This window comes from Arachis hypogaea, chromosome 1 (genome assembly GCF_003086295.3).
Source record: "Arachis hypogaea cultivar Tifrunner chromosome 1, arahy.Tifrunner.gnm2.J5K5, whole genome shotgun sequence".
Lineage (NCBI taxonomy): Eukaryota > Viridiplantae > Streptophyta > Magnoliopsida > Fabales > Fabaceae > Arachis > Arachis hypogaea.
The window spans coordinates 36,898,089-36,914,065 of record NC_092036.1 but is presented as its reverse complement, the minus strand read 5'-3'; the positions used below and the strand labels follow the sequence as shown (position 1 = coordinate 36,914,065).

General features: G+C 43.1%; 2 non-coding genes across 2 annotated transcripts; both read right to left on the bottom strand.

Moving 5' to 3' along the window:
- Window positions 1-922: 922 nt before the first annotated feature.
- On the bottom strand, window positions 923-1,026 carry LOC112711472 (small nucleolar RNA R71). Its single transcript, XR_003157503.1, has one exon. It is a non-coding gene; the product is annotated as a small nucleolar RNA R71 (small nucleolar RNA).
- Window positions 1,027-15,227: 14,201 nt separating this feature from the next.
- Window positions 15,228-15,335, bottom strand: LOC112716294 (small nucleolar RNA R71). Its single transcript, XR_003160271.1, has one exon. It is a non-coding gene; the product is annotated as a small nucleolar RNA R71 (small nucleolar RNA).
- Window positions 15,336-15,977: the final 642 nt, after the last annotated feature.

The following is a 15,977-nucleotide window of genomic DNA, read 5'->3' as shown; positions in this document are numbered from 1 at the left end:
GTGCCTAACAACCACCTCCGTTCTACCTTAGATTGAGTGGATATCTCTTGGATTCCTTAATCAGAATCTTCATGGTATAAGCTAGAATCCATTGGCAGCCATTCTTGAGAATCCGGAATGTCTAAACCTTGTCTGTGGTATTCTGAGTAGGATTCTATTTTGACAGACGCAAAAGAATCACTGGATTCTATTTCGACATGATCGAGAACCGACAGATGAATATCCGTGCTGTGATAGAGCGCGTTGAACATTTTCACTGAGAGGACGGGATTGTAGCCATTGACAACGGTGATGCCCAACATATAGCTTGCCATGGAAAGGAGTAAGAAGGATTGGATGAAGACAGTAGGAAAGCAGAGAGACGGAAGGGACAAAGCATCTCCATACGCTTATCTGAAATTCTCACCAATGAATTACATAAGTATCTCTATCTTTATTTTATGTTCTATTTATCTTTTAATCACTAATCCTCCATAACCATTTGAATCTGCCTGACTGAGATTTACAAGATGACCATAGCTTGCTTCATACCAACAATCTTCGTGGGATCGACCCTTACTCGCGTAAGGTTTATTACTTGGACGACCCAGTGCACTTGCTGGTTAGTTGTGCGAAGTTGTGATAAAGAGTTGAGATTGCAATTGAGCGTACCATGTTGATGGCGCCATTGATGATCACAATTTCGTGCACCAATGCCCTGGCATCAGATCCCTATCAGTTTTCAACTGAGTTCTTGCAGATCTGTGAGACTCTTAAGACTAATGGAGTAGATCCTGAAGTCTACAGGCTCATGCTTTTCCCTTTTGTTGTAAGAGACAGAGCTAGAACATGGTTGGACTCACAACCTAAAGATAGCCTGGACTCTTGGGATAAGCTGGTCACGGCCTTCTTGGCTAAGTTCTTTCCTCCTCAAAAGCTGAGCAAGCTTAGAGTGGATGTTCAAACTTTCAAACAAAAAGATGGTGAATCCCTCTATGAAGCTTGGGAAAGATACAAGCAGATGACCAAAAGGTGTCCCTCTGACATCCTTTTAGAGTGGACCATTTTGGATATATTCTATTATGGTCTATCTGAGTTCTCTAAGATGTCACTGGACCATTCTGCAGGTGGATCCATTCACCTAAAGAAAATGCCTGCAGAAGCTCAAGAACTCATTGACATGGTTGCAAATAACCAATTCATGTACACTTCTGAGAGGAATTTTGTGTGTAATGGGACGCCTCAGAGGAAGGGAGTTCTTGAAATTGATGCTCTGAATGCCATATTGGCTCAGAACAAAATATTGACTCAGCAAGTCAACATGATTTCTCAAAGTTTGAATGGATGGCAAAATGCATCCAACAGTACTAAAGAGGCATCTTCTGAAGAAGAAGCTTATGATCCTGAGAACCCTGCAATGGCAGCGGAGAATTACATGGGTGAACCCTCTGGGAACACCTATAACTCCTCATGGAGAAATCATCCAAATTTCTCATGGAAGGATCAACAAAAGCCCCAACAAGGCTTTAATAATGGTGGAAGAAACAGGCTTAGCAATAACAAGCCTTTTCCATCATCTTCTCAGCAACAGACAGAGCATTCTGAGCAGAGCTCCTCTAACTTAGCAAATATAGTCTCTGATATGTCTAAGGCCACTTTAAGTTTCATGAGTGAAATAATGTCATCCATTAGAAATTTGGAGGCACAAGTGAGCCAGCTGAGTAAGAAAATCCCTGAAACTCCTCCTAGTACTCTCCCAAGCAATACTGAAGAGAATCCGAAAAGAGAGTGCAAGGCCATTGATATTGTCTACATGGCCGAATCCAAGGAGGAAGGGGAGGACGTGAATCCTAATGAGGAAGATCTCATGGGACATCCCTCAGACAAGAAGGAGTTCTGTTCATACCCTGGGTCAAGCTGTCCGACCCGAGATGTTTAGCGACAAACCGATCGACCTCTTCAGGTCAGACTATCCGACCTCTTCTCAAAGAGCTCGGCCAAATCGCCAAAGGAGCCCAAAGCAGGCTCAAAATGAAGGAACACAGCCCAATCTAAAGGCAGCCAAAGCCCAGAAAAATAAAGGCGGTTACCCTAAAGATAAGATGACTTCACTCAAAGATAAGATAAGATAAGATAAGATAACTATCTTATCTCTAGAGAGGTCACTCCTCACCATTATAAATACACTGGAGCACCCAGGTATAACTCATACTCTGATTCTACTCAATACCTGCTTAATACCCTTGTTAACTTAAGCATCGGAGTCCCTTGCAGGTACCCCCCCTCCGGGGACGAAGGATCAGCAGCACCGCCAAGCCCAACAGGTCAGACACGACAGCTCCGGTCGCCAGATCCAACAGCTCGGACACGACAGCTCCGGCCACCAGCTCTAAACAGGTTGGACACAACAGCTCCGACCAGTACAGAAGATCTCATCCGAGATCGACCGTCAGTTTCAGGTAACCCTCGAAACATTGGCGTCGTTGCCGAGGAACGTGGAAGTCATCCCACCACCATTGCGGACAACCATGACAACGACCACGATTCAGATCTAGAGGATAGAATGCCGCACAAAAACGCGGACACTACACCAAAGGATACTCCTCAACTTAACAACGAAAAGGATTCTCCAAATGCGGGAGCCATGGAGGCGCTTCAAGACCGTTTAAAACAACTGGAAGAAGAAGCCCAACATCAACGAGCGGTTGAGAAAGACCTACAAAGGGAGATAAAGCGACGCCGGGAATTGGAGGACAAACTCCTAAAACTCGAAGCCAATCTCAAGGCCAAAGCTAATCGATCCTCTCATGAGGATAGCTCCTGCAAGGACCAAGATCCATTCACCAAAGAGATCATGAAAGCTAAAGGTCCCAAAGGACTTCAAAGCTCCAGACATGACCCCGTACGACGGCACATCAGATCCAAGCCATCATCTTAGCAATTTCAGAAGCAAGATGTATTTCACGGAGGCCTCAGATGCAATCTGTTATTCTCCATCCAGAAGGACAAAGCCAAACACACACCGAGCCTATTAGGGATCAAGCAAGGAGATCGAGAGAGCCTTCGCAACAACATGGAAAGATTCAACAAAACATGTATGGGCATACAAAGTCTGCCAACAGAAGTAGCTATCAGGGTCCTCATCAATGGTCTACGAGAAGGACCTTTTAGCCACTCAATATCCAGGAAGCACCCAAACATCTCTAAACGAGGTACAAGAACGAGCAGAGAAGTACATCAACATGGAGGAAAACTCTCGAGTAGGAGAGATCTCAAAAACTGAGCATTCCTACTCCTCTCGGGATAAGGATAAAGAGTCCAAGAAAAAAGAAGATCAACATGGAAAGAAGCCTAGAAAATACCACAATTACACCCCCTTCGGGTGTCTGTTGTGGATGTCTACTGAGAAATATGCAACACTGAGAAGATCCCATCAACTCGCCCAATCAAAAAAAAAAGTGGTCGGACGCATTGAAGGTCCACCTCACACCAAAGAGGTCGGACGCGTTGAAAGTCTACCTCACACCAAAGAGGTCGGACGAGTTGAAGGTCCACCTCACACCAAAGAAGTCGGACGTGTTGAAGGTCCACCTCACACCAAAGAGGTCGGACGCGTTGAAGGTCCACCTCACACCAAAGAGGTCGGACAAAGTTGAAGGTCCGCCTCACACCAAAGTGGTCGGACAAGTTGAAGGTCCACCTCACACCAAAGAGGTCGAATGAGTTGAAGGTCCACCTCACACCAAAGAGGTCGGACAAAGTTGAAGGTCCATCTCACACCAAAGTGGTCGGACAAGTTGAAGGTCAACCTCACACCAAAGAGGTCGGACAAGTCGAACATCTTACACCAAAGAGTTCGAACGAGTTGAACGTCCACCTCACACCCCTGAGAGACATGTTCATGAAAGATTCGCAGGAGAAAGGATCTCTAAATCATCTCGCAAAGGACACCTCAAAAAGGTATATTAAGGAAGGGAGAGAGGTTTGAATAGGACTACGGGGTGCAAACAAGCCTTCCGAGATTTTGAAAATTCTTGGGGCAACCACCCATTCTTACCCAACCAAGGGAAAGTGAAAAGCTCATATTATACCTCGTAGTGGGAAGTCTGGCAATAGCCTCATCACTAGTTAAAGAAGACAAAAGTGGGCAACAACCCGTCTACTTCATCATCAAGGCTCTACAAGAGGCCGAACTAAACTATCAAGAGATAGAGCAGTTCGCCTACGCCGTCATACTCACCTCTCGATAACTCCACCCATACTTTCAAGCTCACACTATCAGAGTTCGGACCAACCAGCCCATAGAAGGCATCCTACAGAAAACAGACTTAGCAGGAAGAATTCTAAAGTGGGCAGTCAAGTTATCCGAAATCGATCTTCGACATAAAGCTCAGACAGCCATCAAATCACAGTATCTGGCCGACTTTATTACAGAGTACACTGACACCCCGGGAAATCCTACAAAATGGAAATTCTACATGGACGACTCTTCAAACAAAACCGGGAGTGGTGCAGGCGTAATTATATAAAGCGATCAGGGAAGCCAAATCAAGCTAAATGACCAAGCTGAATACGAGGCACTACTCGCTGGTTTAAGGCTAGCTAAGAAGGTAGGAGCTTACCATGTCCAGTGATTCAAAAGTGGTTACCTCACAAATAGAAGGGAGCAACCAAGCTGAGGATCCCACCATAAAAAAATACCTCGGGTAATTCGGGGGACCCTGGACAAAACTAGAGAACAGGTCGGACAATTCGGGGGACCCTGGACAAAAACAGAAAATAGCTCAGACATTTCGGAGAATATGAAGTCCGACACATACCTCGGGAGCAGAATGCCCGAGCTGATGCACTTTCAAAATCAGCCAGTACCAACAGCTCGGACAATTCGGGGAATATGAAGTCCGACACATACCTCGGGAGCAGAATGCCCGAGCTGATGCACTTTCAAAATCAGCCAACACCAAACCAGGGGGCAATAATAGAAGCCTTGGTGGACGAAATTGTGATCACTACAACTCCAATAATCCCCGGTAATGAATCCAAAGACTTGGTATTCAATACCATGGCATAAACACAACTTCGCACAACTAACCAGCAAGTGTACTGGGTCATCCAAGTAATAAACCTTACGCGAGTAAGGGTCGATCCCACAAAGATTGTTGGTATGAAGCAAGCTATGGTCACCTTGTAAATCTTAGTCAGGCAAACTCAAATGGTTATGGATGATGAATAAAACATAAAGATAAAGATAGAGATACTTATGTAATTCATTGGTAGGAGTTTCAGATAAGCGTATGAAGATGCTTGGTCCCTTCCGTCTCTCTGCTTTCCTACTGTCTTCATCCAATCCTTCTTACTCCTTTCCATGGCAAGCTGTATGCAAGGGTTTCACCGTTGTCAGTGGCTACCTCCCATCCTCTCAGTGAAAATGTTCAACGCACCCTGTCACGGCACGGCTATTCATCTGTCGGTTCTCAATCAGGTCGGAATAGAATCCAGTGATTCTTTTGCGTCTGTCACTAACGCCCAACCTTCAAGAGTTTGAAGCTCATCATAGTCATTCAATCATTGAATCCTACTCAGAATACCACAGACAAGGTTTAGACCTTCCGGATTCTCTTGAATGCCGCCATCAGTTCTAGCTTATACCACGAAGATTCCGGTTAAATAATCCAAAAGATATCCACCCAATCTAAGGTAGAACGGAGGTGGTTGTCAGGCACGCGTTCATAGGTGAGAATGATGATGAGTGTCACGGATCATCACATTCATCAAGTTGAAGAACAAGTGATATCTTAGAACAAGAACAAGCGGAATTGAATGGAAGAACAATAGTAATTGCATTAATACTCGAGGTACAGCAGAGCTCCACACCTTAATCTATGGTGTGTAGAAACTCCACCGTTGAAAATACATAAGTGATAGTGTGATCATTGGCTTCGGCCCTAGAGAGGGAACCAGAAGAACCAAGAGATGATCTAAGATCTAAAGTGATCAAAAGATGAAAGTACAATAGTAAAAGGTCCTACTTATAGAGAACTAGTAGCCTAGGGTTTACAGAGATGAGTAAATGACATAAAAATCCACTTCCAGGCCCACTTGGTGTGTGCTTGGGCTGAGCATTGAAGCATTTTCGTGTAGAGACTCTTCTTGGAGTTAAACGCCAGCTTTGGTGCCAGTTTGGGCGTTTAACTCCCATCCTTGTGCCAGTTCCGGCGTTTAACGCTGGGAATTCTGATGGTGACTTTGAACACCGGTTTGGGCCATCAAATCTTGGGCAAAGTATGGACTATCATATATTGCTGGAAAGCCCAGGATGTCTACTTTCCAACGCCGTTGAGAGCGCGCTAATTGGGCTTCTGTAGCTCCAGAATATCCACTTCGAGTGCAGGGAGGTCAGAATCCAACAGCATCTGCAGTCCTTTTTAGTCTCTGAATCAGATTTTTGCTCAGGTCCCTCAATTTCAGCCAGAAAATACCTGAAATCACAGAAAAACACACAAACTCATAGTAAAGTCCAGAAAAGTGAATTTTAACTAAAAACTAATAAAAATATACTAAAAACTAACTAGATCATACTAAAAACATACTAAAAACAATGCCAAAAAGTGTTCAAATTATCCGCTCATCAAGCCTCATCCAGGCTACATTACAAGACCACAACAAGGAAGGAAAACAAACCCTCTCCTCAGAGTCTAGCGACACCAGCTCATAATTCTTCTCCTCATCCCTATCCCTACAAATTCTACGGAACCTCCTAAGTCGCATACAGTACTCAGGGTCAGCCACAGTAACACGCATTAAAACTATGGAATCCAGTCAATCAGACATGCCGTCCGGGATCTTAGTAGACATCTCAGCAATATTTTTTCAAGAAAACATAGGTCAACCATGGGGTTATTATCAAACAACTCAGACAAATAAGGAAACAACTCGGACAATAACAGCAAAACATCAGATGTCAGATAAAGCAGTAAAAGAGAAACTCCAGGACTCACACGAAAGTCCAGGGGCACCCTTTGGAGGCAACAACAGGGCAAGAACACAGAGAAGAGAAGCCGACAATCTATACCCAAACGGTCCAAACACCTCTCAGACAAAAGATCAAAACAAAAGCTAGAACGTTTATACAAAAGGAGTCAGGCAACGATGAAAAGAAACAGGAACAGCAACAAAACCCTAAAAGCCCACATTCTTCTCAAAGGCGAATGACAAAAGAAAAGTCATAACAAACGATCAAAGACGCAAGCTTTTTGCAGAATGAACCAAAGTTCTTCAGAGCAAAAACCCAACTACAAAGTCAAAGCTTTATATCAAAAATATAGCCCCACCAGAAGAGCTCCAACAAGTCCTATGGGCATATCGGACAACTCCATACTCCACCACAAAGGAATCACCTTTCCGATTAGCTTACAGAATGGAGGCAATGATCCCAATGGAGGTCGAAGAAGGATCGCCCAGATTGATCCACAACAGTGAAGAGGCCAACTCCCAACTTCAAAAGGAAGAACTCGACCTACTTCCAGAAATCTGAGAAAGAGCTCGGACCAAGGAAGAGGTGTTAAAACGTCAAATGGCCTCAAGATACAATCGGAAGGTAACTTAGCAACAACGATCTCATCCTAATCTGAAATGACATCAGAATAGGTCGGTTAGGAGAAGAGAAGCTAGCAGCCAACTGGAAAGGATCATACCAAGTTTTTCAGAAGAATTGGGGAAAGGTTACTACAAAGTGTCCAACCTCGAGGGGCAAGAGCTACCAAGGTCATGGCATGCCTGCAAAGGGCGCCAGGCCGAGATCCAAAAAGATTGCCCGACCTAGAAAGGTAAGTACTAACGTGTACACACTCTTATCTTCATTTTATTAAAAAATTGCAGATTCCCTAAAAAGTTTCCTACCAAGACGCCCGACTACGGCAGGTCGGCAAAGTGAACACCAGATTCACCACCCGATCATGACAAAGTCGGCAAGATGAAAACCAAATTCCATCGGATTACAAAGCGACAAGTCAGCAAGGTGAAAACCAACTTCACCGCCCGACCACGATGAAAACCGAATTCATCGTTTGATTTTGACAATGGTCGACAAAGTGAAAACCAAAATTCACTGCTCTACAAACTCCCAAGATGCATTAATCTGAAGCATTCATCATTCGATTATAAAGCAACAGATCGACAGAAAGTGAAGAACAGATTCACTGTACGATCTTGATAGGAATGATCATCCGACAAAGGTGAAAACACGATTCACCTAAAGGACGATCAAACTGGGACAGAAACCACCATCTACGAATCGGCAAAGATGAACGCAGAATAATGCAAGAAGTTATCAAAAGTGATCCCAAAAAGAACCTGACGAGGTCTTATGGATTGCTATATAATAACTTAAAAGGACTGGCCGACACTAAAAAGTCGGACCAAGTCAACCCAAGTTATCAGCAAATCCCTGGAAAGAGGTCTGGCCAACCATATTAAAGAGGAATTGCTATAACTTAAAAGAGATCGACCTAACGAAGTCGGTCTCCTACAAGACAAGTGTTCATACCCTGGGTCGAGCTGACAGACCCGGGATGTTTAGCGACAAGGCGACCGACCTCTTCTCAAAGAGCTCGGCCAAATCGACAGGAAACCCCAATAAAGGGTCCAAATAGAGGAACACGACCCAAATCCAGAGGCAATCCCAGCCTACAGAGATAAAGGCGGTTCCGTTGAAGATAAGCTGACCTCACCCAAAAGATAAGATAAGATAAGATAAGATAACTAACTTATCTTATCTAGAAAGGTCACTTCTTACCATTATAAATACACTGCAGCACCCAGGTATAACTCATACTCTGATTCTACTCAATACCTGCTTAATACCCTTGCTAACTTAAGCATCAAAGTCCCTTGCAGGTACCCCCCACCCTCCGGGGACAAAGGAATCAGCAGCACCACCAAGTCCAACAAGTCGGACACAACAGCTCCGACCGTCTCCCACCAGCCGGACACGTTAGCATCGACCAGCACAGAAGATCTCATCCGAGATCGACCTCCAGTTTCAGGTAACTCTCGGAACATTGGCGCCGTTGCTGGGGACCTGGACGTCATCCGATCACCATGGCGGACGACCATGACAACGACCACGATTCAGGTCTGGAGGATCGGACACCGCAGAAAAACGCGGATGTCACGCTACAAAACACTCCGGAAACCAACAAAGACAAAGACTCACCAAATTCAGGGGCAATGGAAGCACTCCTGGATCGCCTAAAACAACTGGAAAAAGAAACCCAACAACAACGGGAAATTGGAAGAGATCTCCAAAGAGAGGTGCGGCGACGTCGGGAGTTGGAAGAAAAACTACAGCAATTGGAAGCCGATCTCAAATCAAAAGCCCCCCGGGATAATCTCGAGGAAAATTCACACAAAGAGCAAGACCCGTTCACTAGGGAAATCATGAAAACCAAAATTCCCAAAGACTTCAAACTCCCGGATATGACCCTGTATGATGGCACCACGGACCCCAACCATCACCTCAGCAACTTCAGAAGCAAAATGTACCTTACCGACGCCCCAGATGCTATTCGCTGTAAAGCCTTTCCAACAACTCTCACAAAGACAGCAATCCGATGGTTCGACAATCTACCCCCGAAGTCCATCTCAAGCTTCGATGACTTAGCCAAAAAATTCCTAGCCAGATTCTACATTCAGAAAGATAAAGCCAAGCACGCCCCCAGTTTACTAGGGATCAAACAAGGAGATCGGGAGAGCCTCCGCAGCTACATGGAGAGATTCAACAAAACATGCATGGACATACAAAATTTACCAACAGAGGTCGCCATCATGGGACTCATCAATGGCCTACGAGAGGGACCTTTCAGCCAATCTATATCAAAAAAGTACCCGACCTCCTTAGACGAAGTGCAGGAGTGAGCAGAAAAGTATATCAACATGGAGGAAAACGCTTCAAAATCGGGGGCCTCCTACCGAGACAAAGACAAGGAATCCAAAAGAAAAGAAGATCGACAAGGGGAGAAAATCAAAAAATACCATAACTACACCCCTCTCAGGGCATCTCTGGTCGAGATATACAAAGAAGTCTGCCATACAGAAAAAATCCCCCCGCACGGCCACTCAAAGGCAAAAGGGGAGGAGGAAACCAAAAGGAATATTGTGAATACAATCGAGTCCGAGGACACTCCACAAAAGAATGCTTCGACCTAGAAAACATCATAGAAAAATTGGTGAGAGAAGGAAAATTAGATCGATTCCTGGCCACCCGAGATGATGATCAAAGAAAGAGACGAAGGGATGAAGATACCGAACGAACAAAACGATCACCTTGAACACCAGAAAGACATGTCCACATGATACACGGCGGATTCACAGCAGGTGGGATCTCCAAATCCTCTCGCAAAAGATATCTCAAAGAAGTATATCATGTCGAGGGAGAGGAGAAAGCACTCAACATTCCGACAATTACATTCACTAAAGAGGACGCATCCGGCATCATCACAGGACACGATGATCCCATGGTTATCACCATCATATTGGCAAACGCCAACCTACACCGCACCTTGATAGACGAAGGGAGTTCTGCCGACATCTTATTCAAAACAGCCTTTGACAAGCTCATCTTGGAAGAAAAAGAACTTAAAGCATATCCAAACAGCCTGTTTGGGCTAGGAGATACCTCAGTTCAACCACTCGGACACATACCGCTACATACAACCTTCGAAAAAGGGGACCAATCCAGGACCCTGAAAATAGACTACATCATAGTCGATGTAAGTTCAGCTTACAATGCTCTCATAGGACGGACAACACTCAAACAACTCGGCGCAATAGTCTCGACCCCACACCTATGTATGAAGTTCCCAACCCCAAATGGGATAGCCACGATAAAAGCAGACCAAAAGATGGCACATCGCTGTTATAACGAAAGCCTAAACCTCAGAGGCAAAGAAGAAGAGTTCCACACAATCAAGCTGGGCGGAGTTCATCGACGAGAAGGACTTCATCCCCAGCCAAAAGGCGAGATAGAAAAGATTCAGATCGGAGACACCCCAAAAAACACAACCAATATCGGCACAATCCTAAAAGGAGATTTAAAAGAATTACTAATACAATTCTTGCGAGATAACGTCGATCTCTTCGTGTGAAAAGGTGCAGACATGCCAGGTATCGACCCGACGCTAATGTGTCACAAGTTGGCTGTCTATCCAGGATCTCGACCGGTGCAGCTGATGAGCGGATAATTTGTACGCTTTTTGGCATTGTTTTTAGTATGTTTTTAGTATGATCTAGTTAGTTTTTAGTATATTTTTATTAGTTTTTAGTTAAAATTCACTTTTCTGGACTTTACTATGAGTTTGTGTATTTTTCTGTGATTTCAGGTATTTTCTGGCTGAAATTGAGGGACCTGAGCAAAAATCTGATTCAGAGACCAAAAAGGACTGCAGATGCTGTTGGATTCTGACCTCCCTGCACTCGAAGTGGATTTTCTAGAGCTACAGAAGCCCAATTGCCGCGCTCTCAACGTCTTTGGAAAGTAGACATCCTGGGCTTTCCAGCAATATATGATAGTCCATACTTTGCCCAAGATTTGATGGCCCAAACCGGCGTTCAAAGTCACCCTCAGGAATTCCAGCGTTAAACGCCGGAACTGGCACAAGAATGGGAGTTAAACGCCCAAACTGGCACCAAAGGTGGTGTTTAACTCCAAGAAGAGTCTCTACACGAAAATGCTTCAATGCTCAGCCCAAGCACACACCAAGTGGGCCCGGAAGTGGATTTTTTTTGTCATTTACTCATCTCTGTACACCCTAGGCTACTAGTTCTCTATAAGTAGGACCTTTTACTATTGTATTTTCATCTTTGGACATCTAGTTCTTAGATCAGATCGGGGTAGTTATATTTGTTCTGATGCTATCTTAGATCATTGGGAGGCTGGCCATTCGGCCATGCCTAGACCTTGTTCTTATGTATTTTCAACGGTGGAGTTTCTACACACCATAGATTAAGGTGTGGAGCTCTGCTGTACCTCGAGTGTTAATGCAATTACTATTGTTCTTCTATTCAATTCCGCTTGTTCTTGTTCTAAGATATCACTTGTTCTTCAACTTGATGAATGTGATGATCCGTGACACTCATCATCATTCTCACCTATGAACGTGTGACTGACAACCACCTCCGTTCTACCTTCGATTGGGTGAATATCTCTTGGATTCCTGATACACGATGCATGGTTGATCGCCTGACAACCGAGCGCTCGTCTGACAAATGAGCCAGCCATTCCGTGAGATCAGAGTCTTCGTGGTATAGGCTAGAACTGATGGCGGCATTCAAGAGAATCCGGAAGGTCTAACCTTGTCTGTGGTATTCTGAGTAGGATTCAATGATTGAATGACTGTGACGTGCTTCAAACTCCTGAGGGCGGGGCGTTAGTGACAGACGTAAAAGAATCACTGGATTCTATTCCGGCCTGATCGAGAACCGACAGATGGATAGCCGTGCCGTGACAGGGTGCGTTGAACATTTCCACTGAGAGGATGGGAGGTAGCCACTGACAACGGTGAAACCCTTGCTTAAGCTTGCCATGGAAAGGAGTAAGAAGGATTGGATGAAGACAGTAGGAAAGCAGAGAGAGACGGAAGGGAAAGCATCTTCATCCGCTTATCTGAAATTCCTACCAATGAATTACATAAGTATCTCTATCTTTATCTTTATGTTTTATGCGTTTATCACCATACCCATTTGAGTTTGCCTGACTAAGATTTACAAGGTGACCATAGCTTGCTTCATACCAACAATCGCTGTGGGATCGACCCTTACTCGCATAAGGTTTATTACTTGGACGACCCAGTACACTTGCTGGTTAGTTGTGCGAAGTTGTGTTTATGCCATGGTACTGAATACCAAGTTTTTGGATTCATTACCGGGGATTAATTGATTTGTGAAAAGTAGTGATCACAATTTCGTGCACCAAGTTTTTGGCGCCATTGCCGGGGATTGTTCGAGTTTTCGGCAAGCTTTTGGTCCGGTAACATTAGTGCCAAATTTCTGATCCGGCAACAGCACCAAGTTTTTGGCGCCGTTGCCGGTGATTGTTGAGTTTGGACAACTGACGGTTCATCTTGTTGCTTAGATTAGGTATTTTTTTTCGGAATTCTTGAAGATGAATTCTAGAGTTTCATGATGATTTGTTGATGTCTGGCTGGCTGTGAAGCCATGTCTAATTTCATTGGACCGAGGTTTCAACTTATCATCACAAGAGCTTGTTGATTTTTATCAATCTTGCTGTTGGAGCAGTGATCTGCTAAGGCTTGGCTGGCCATTGGCCATGTCTAGTGTTTTGGACCGAAGCTTTCCTTGAAAGCTTGGCTGGCTGTGAAGCCATGTCTAATTCCTGGACCGGAGTCTTAGACTAAACATTGCATGATTCCTGGAGTTCTCATTAAGAATTTTGATACCTTTATCTTCTTTTTCCACTTAATATTCGAAAATCACAAAAAAAATTACAAAATCATAAAATCCAAAAATATTGTATGTTTCTTGTTTGAGTCTAGTGTTTCATTTTAAGTTTGGTGTCAATTGCATGCATTCATTCATGTGTCTTAAGGATCTTCAAATAATTCTTGATGATTTCTGACTCTGATCTTTGAATTCTCTTGACTTGAGTGTTTATGTGTCTCATATGCATTCCCATTAGTGTCAATAGTATACAAACTGCTAAGTTTGGTGTCCTGCATGCATTGATATTTGATTCTTGTTGCATTTTGATTTTTCCTTATTATTAAAAATCCAAAAATATTTTTTAATTTGTGTCTTCTCAAGTCAATAATACAGAGAATTGAAGATTCAGAACATACAGCAGAGGAATTACACAGAAAAAGCTGGGCGTTCAAAACGCCCAGTGAAGAAGGACAGACTGGCGTTTAAACGCCAGCCAGGGTACCTGGTTGGGCGTTTAACGCCCAAAAGGGTATAGTTTTGGGCGTTAAACGCTAGAATGTGCACCATTCTGGGCGTTTAACGCCAGGATGGCACAAGAGGGAAGATTTTGTTTTTAATGCAGATTTTTTTCAGTTTTCAAACTTTTTCAAAATCAAATCTTTTTCAAATCATATCTTTTCAATCATATGTTTTCAAAATCAATTTCTTTCTATTTTTAAAAAATACTTGCTATCAATTAATGATTTGATTCAACATTTCAAGTATGTTGCCTTTTCTGTTGAGAAAGGTTTAATGTTTGAATCATATCTTTTCTTGTTAGCCAAGTTTTTAATTTTCAAAATCAAATCTTTTTAAAATGTTTTTCAAATCATATCTTCTCAATCACATCTTTTTAAAACTAATCATATCTTCTTAACCACATCTTTTTCAAAATAGTTTTCAATCAAATCTTTTTGATTTCTAATTTCAAAATATTTTTCAAAAATCACTTGATTTCTTTTCCACTTTCATTTTCGAAAATCAATTAGTGTTTTTCAAAAATGTTTTCAAAATCTTTTACTTAATTTTCGAAAATTACTTCCCTTCTTCTCACATCCTTCTAATTATGGACTAACACTATTCCTTAATGCAAAATTCGAACTCCATCTTCTTTGATAAGTTCGAATTTTCTACTTCTGTCTTCTACTTTTCTTTTCCTCTGACACCTAAAGGAATCTCTATACTGTGACATAGAGGATTCCACATTTTCTTGTTCCCTTCTCTTTCTTATGAGCAGGAGCAAGGACAAAAGCATTCTTGTTGAGGCTGATCCTGAACCTGAAAGGACCTTGAAGAGAAAGCTAAGAGAAGCCAAAGCACAACTCTCTATAGAGGACCTAACAGAAATCTTCAAAGAAGAAGAACCTATGGCAGCCGAAAACAACAACAATGCCAACAATGCAAGGAAGGTGCTGGGTGACTTTACTGCACCTACTCCCGACTTTTATGGGAGAAGCATCTCTATCCCTGCCATTGGAGCAAACAACTTTGAGCTTAAGCCTCAATTAGTTTCTCTAATGCAACAGAATTGCAAGTTCCATGGACTTCCATTGGAAGATCCTCATCAGTTTTTAGCTGAATTCTTGCAAATCTGTGACACTGTCAAGACTAATGGGGTTGACCCTGAGGTCTACAGACTTATGCTATTCCCTTTTGCTGTAAGAGACATAGCTAGGACATGGTTGGACTCACAACCTAAAGAAAGCCTGGACTCTTGGGAAAAGCTAGTCAATGCCTTCTTGGCAAAGTTTTTTCCACCTCAAAAATTGAGTAAGCTTAGAGTGGAAGTCCAAACCTTCAGACAGAAGGAAGGAGAATCCCTCTATGAAGCTTGGGAAAGATACAAACAATTAATCAGAAAGTGTCCTTCTGATATGCTTTCTGAATGGAGCATCATAGGTATTTTCTATGATGGTCTCTCTGAACTATCCAAAATGTCTTTGGATAGCTCTGCTGGAGGATCTCTTCATCTGAAGAAGACGCCTACAGAAGCTCAAGAGCTGATTGAAATTGTTGCAAATAACCAATTCATGTACACTTCTGAAAGAAATCCTGTGAACAATGGGACTAGTCAGAAGAAAGGAGTTCTTGAGATTGACACTCTGAATGCCATATTGGCTCAGAACAAAATATTGACTCAACAAGTCAATATGATTTCTCAAAGTCTGTCTGGAATGCAAAATGCACCAAGCAGTACTAAGGAAGCTTCATCTGAGGAAGAAGCTTATGATCTTGAGAACCCTTCAATGGAAGAGGTGAATTACATGGGAGAACCCTATGGAAACACCTACAATCCTTCATGGAGAAATCATCCAAATCTCTTATGGAAGGATCAACAGAGACCTCAACAAGGTTTCAACAATAATAATGGTGGAAGAAACAGGTTTAGCAATGGCAAGCCTTTTCCATCATCTTCTCAGCAACAGACAGAGAGTTCTAAGCAGAATACCTCTGACTTAGCAACCATGGTCTCTGATCTAATCAAAACCACTCAAAGTTTCATGACTGAAACAAGGTCCTCC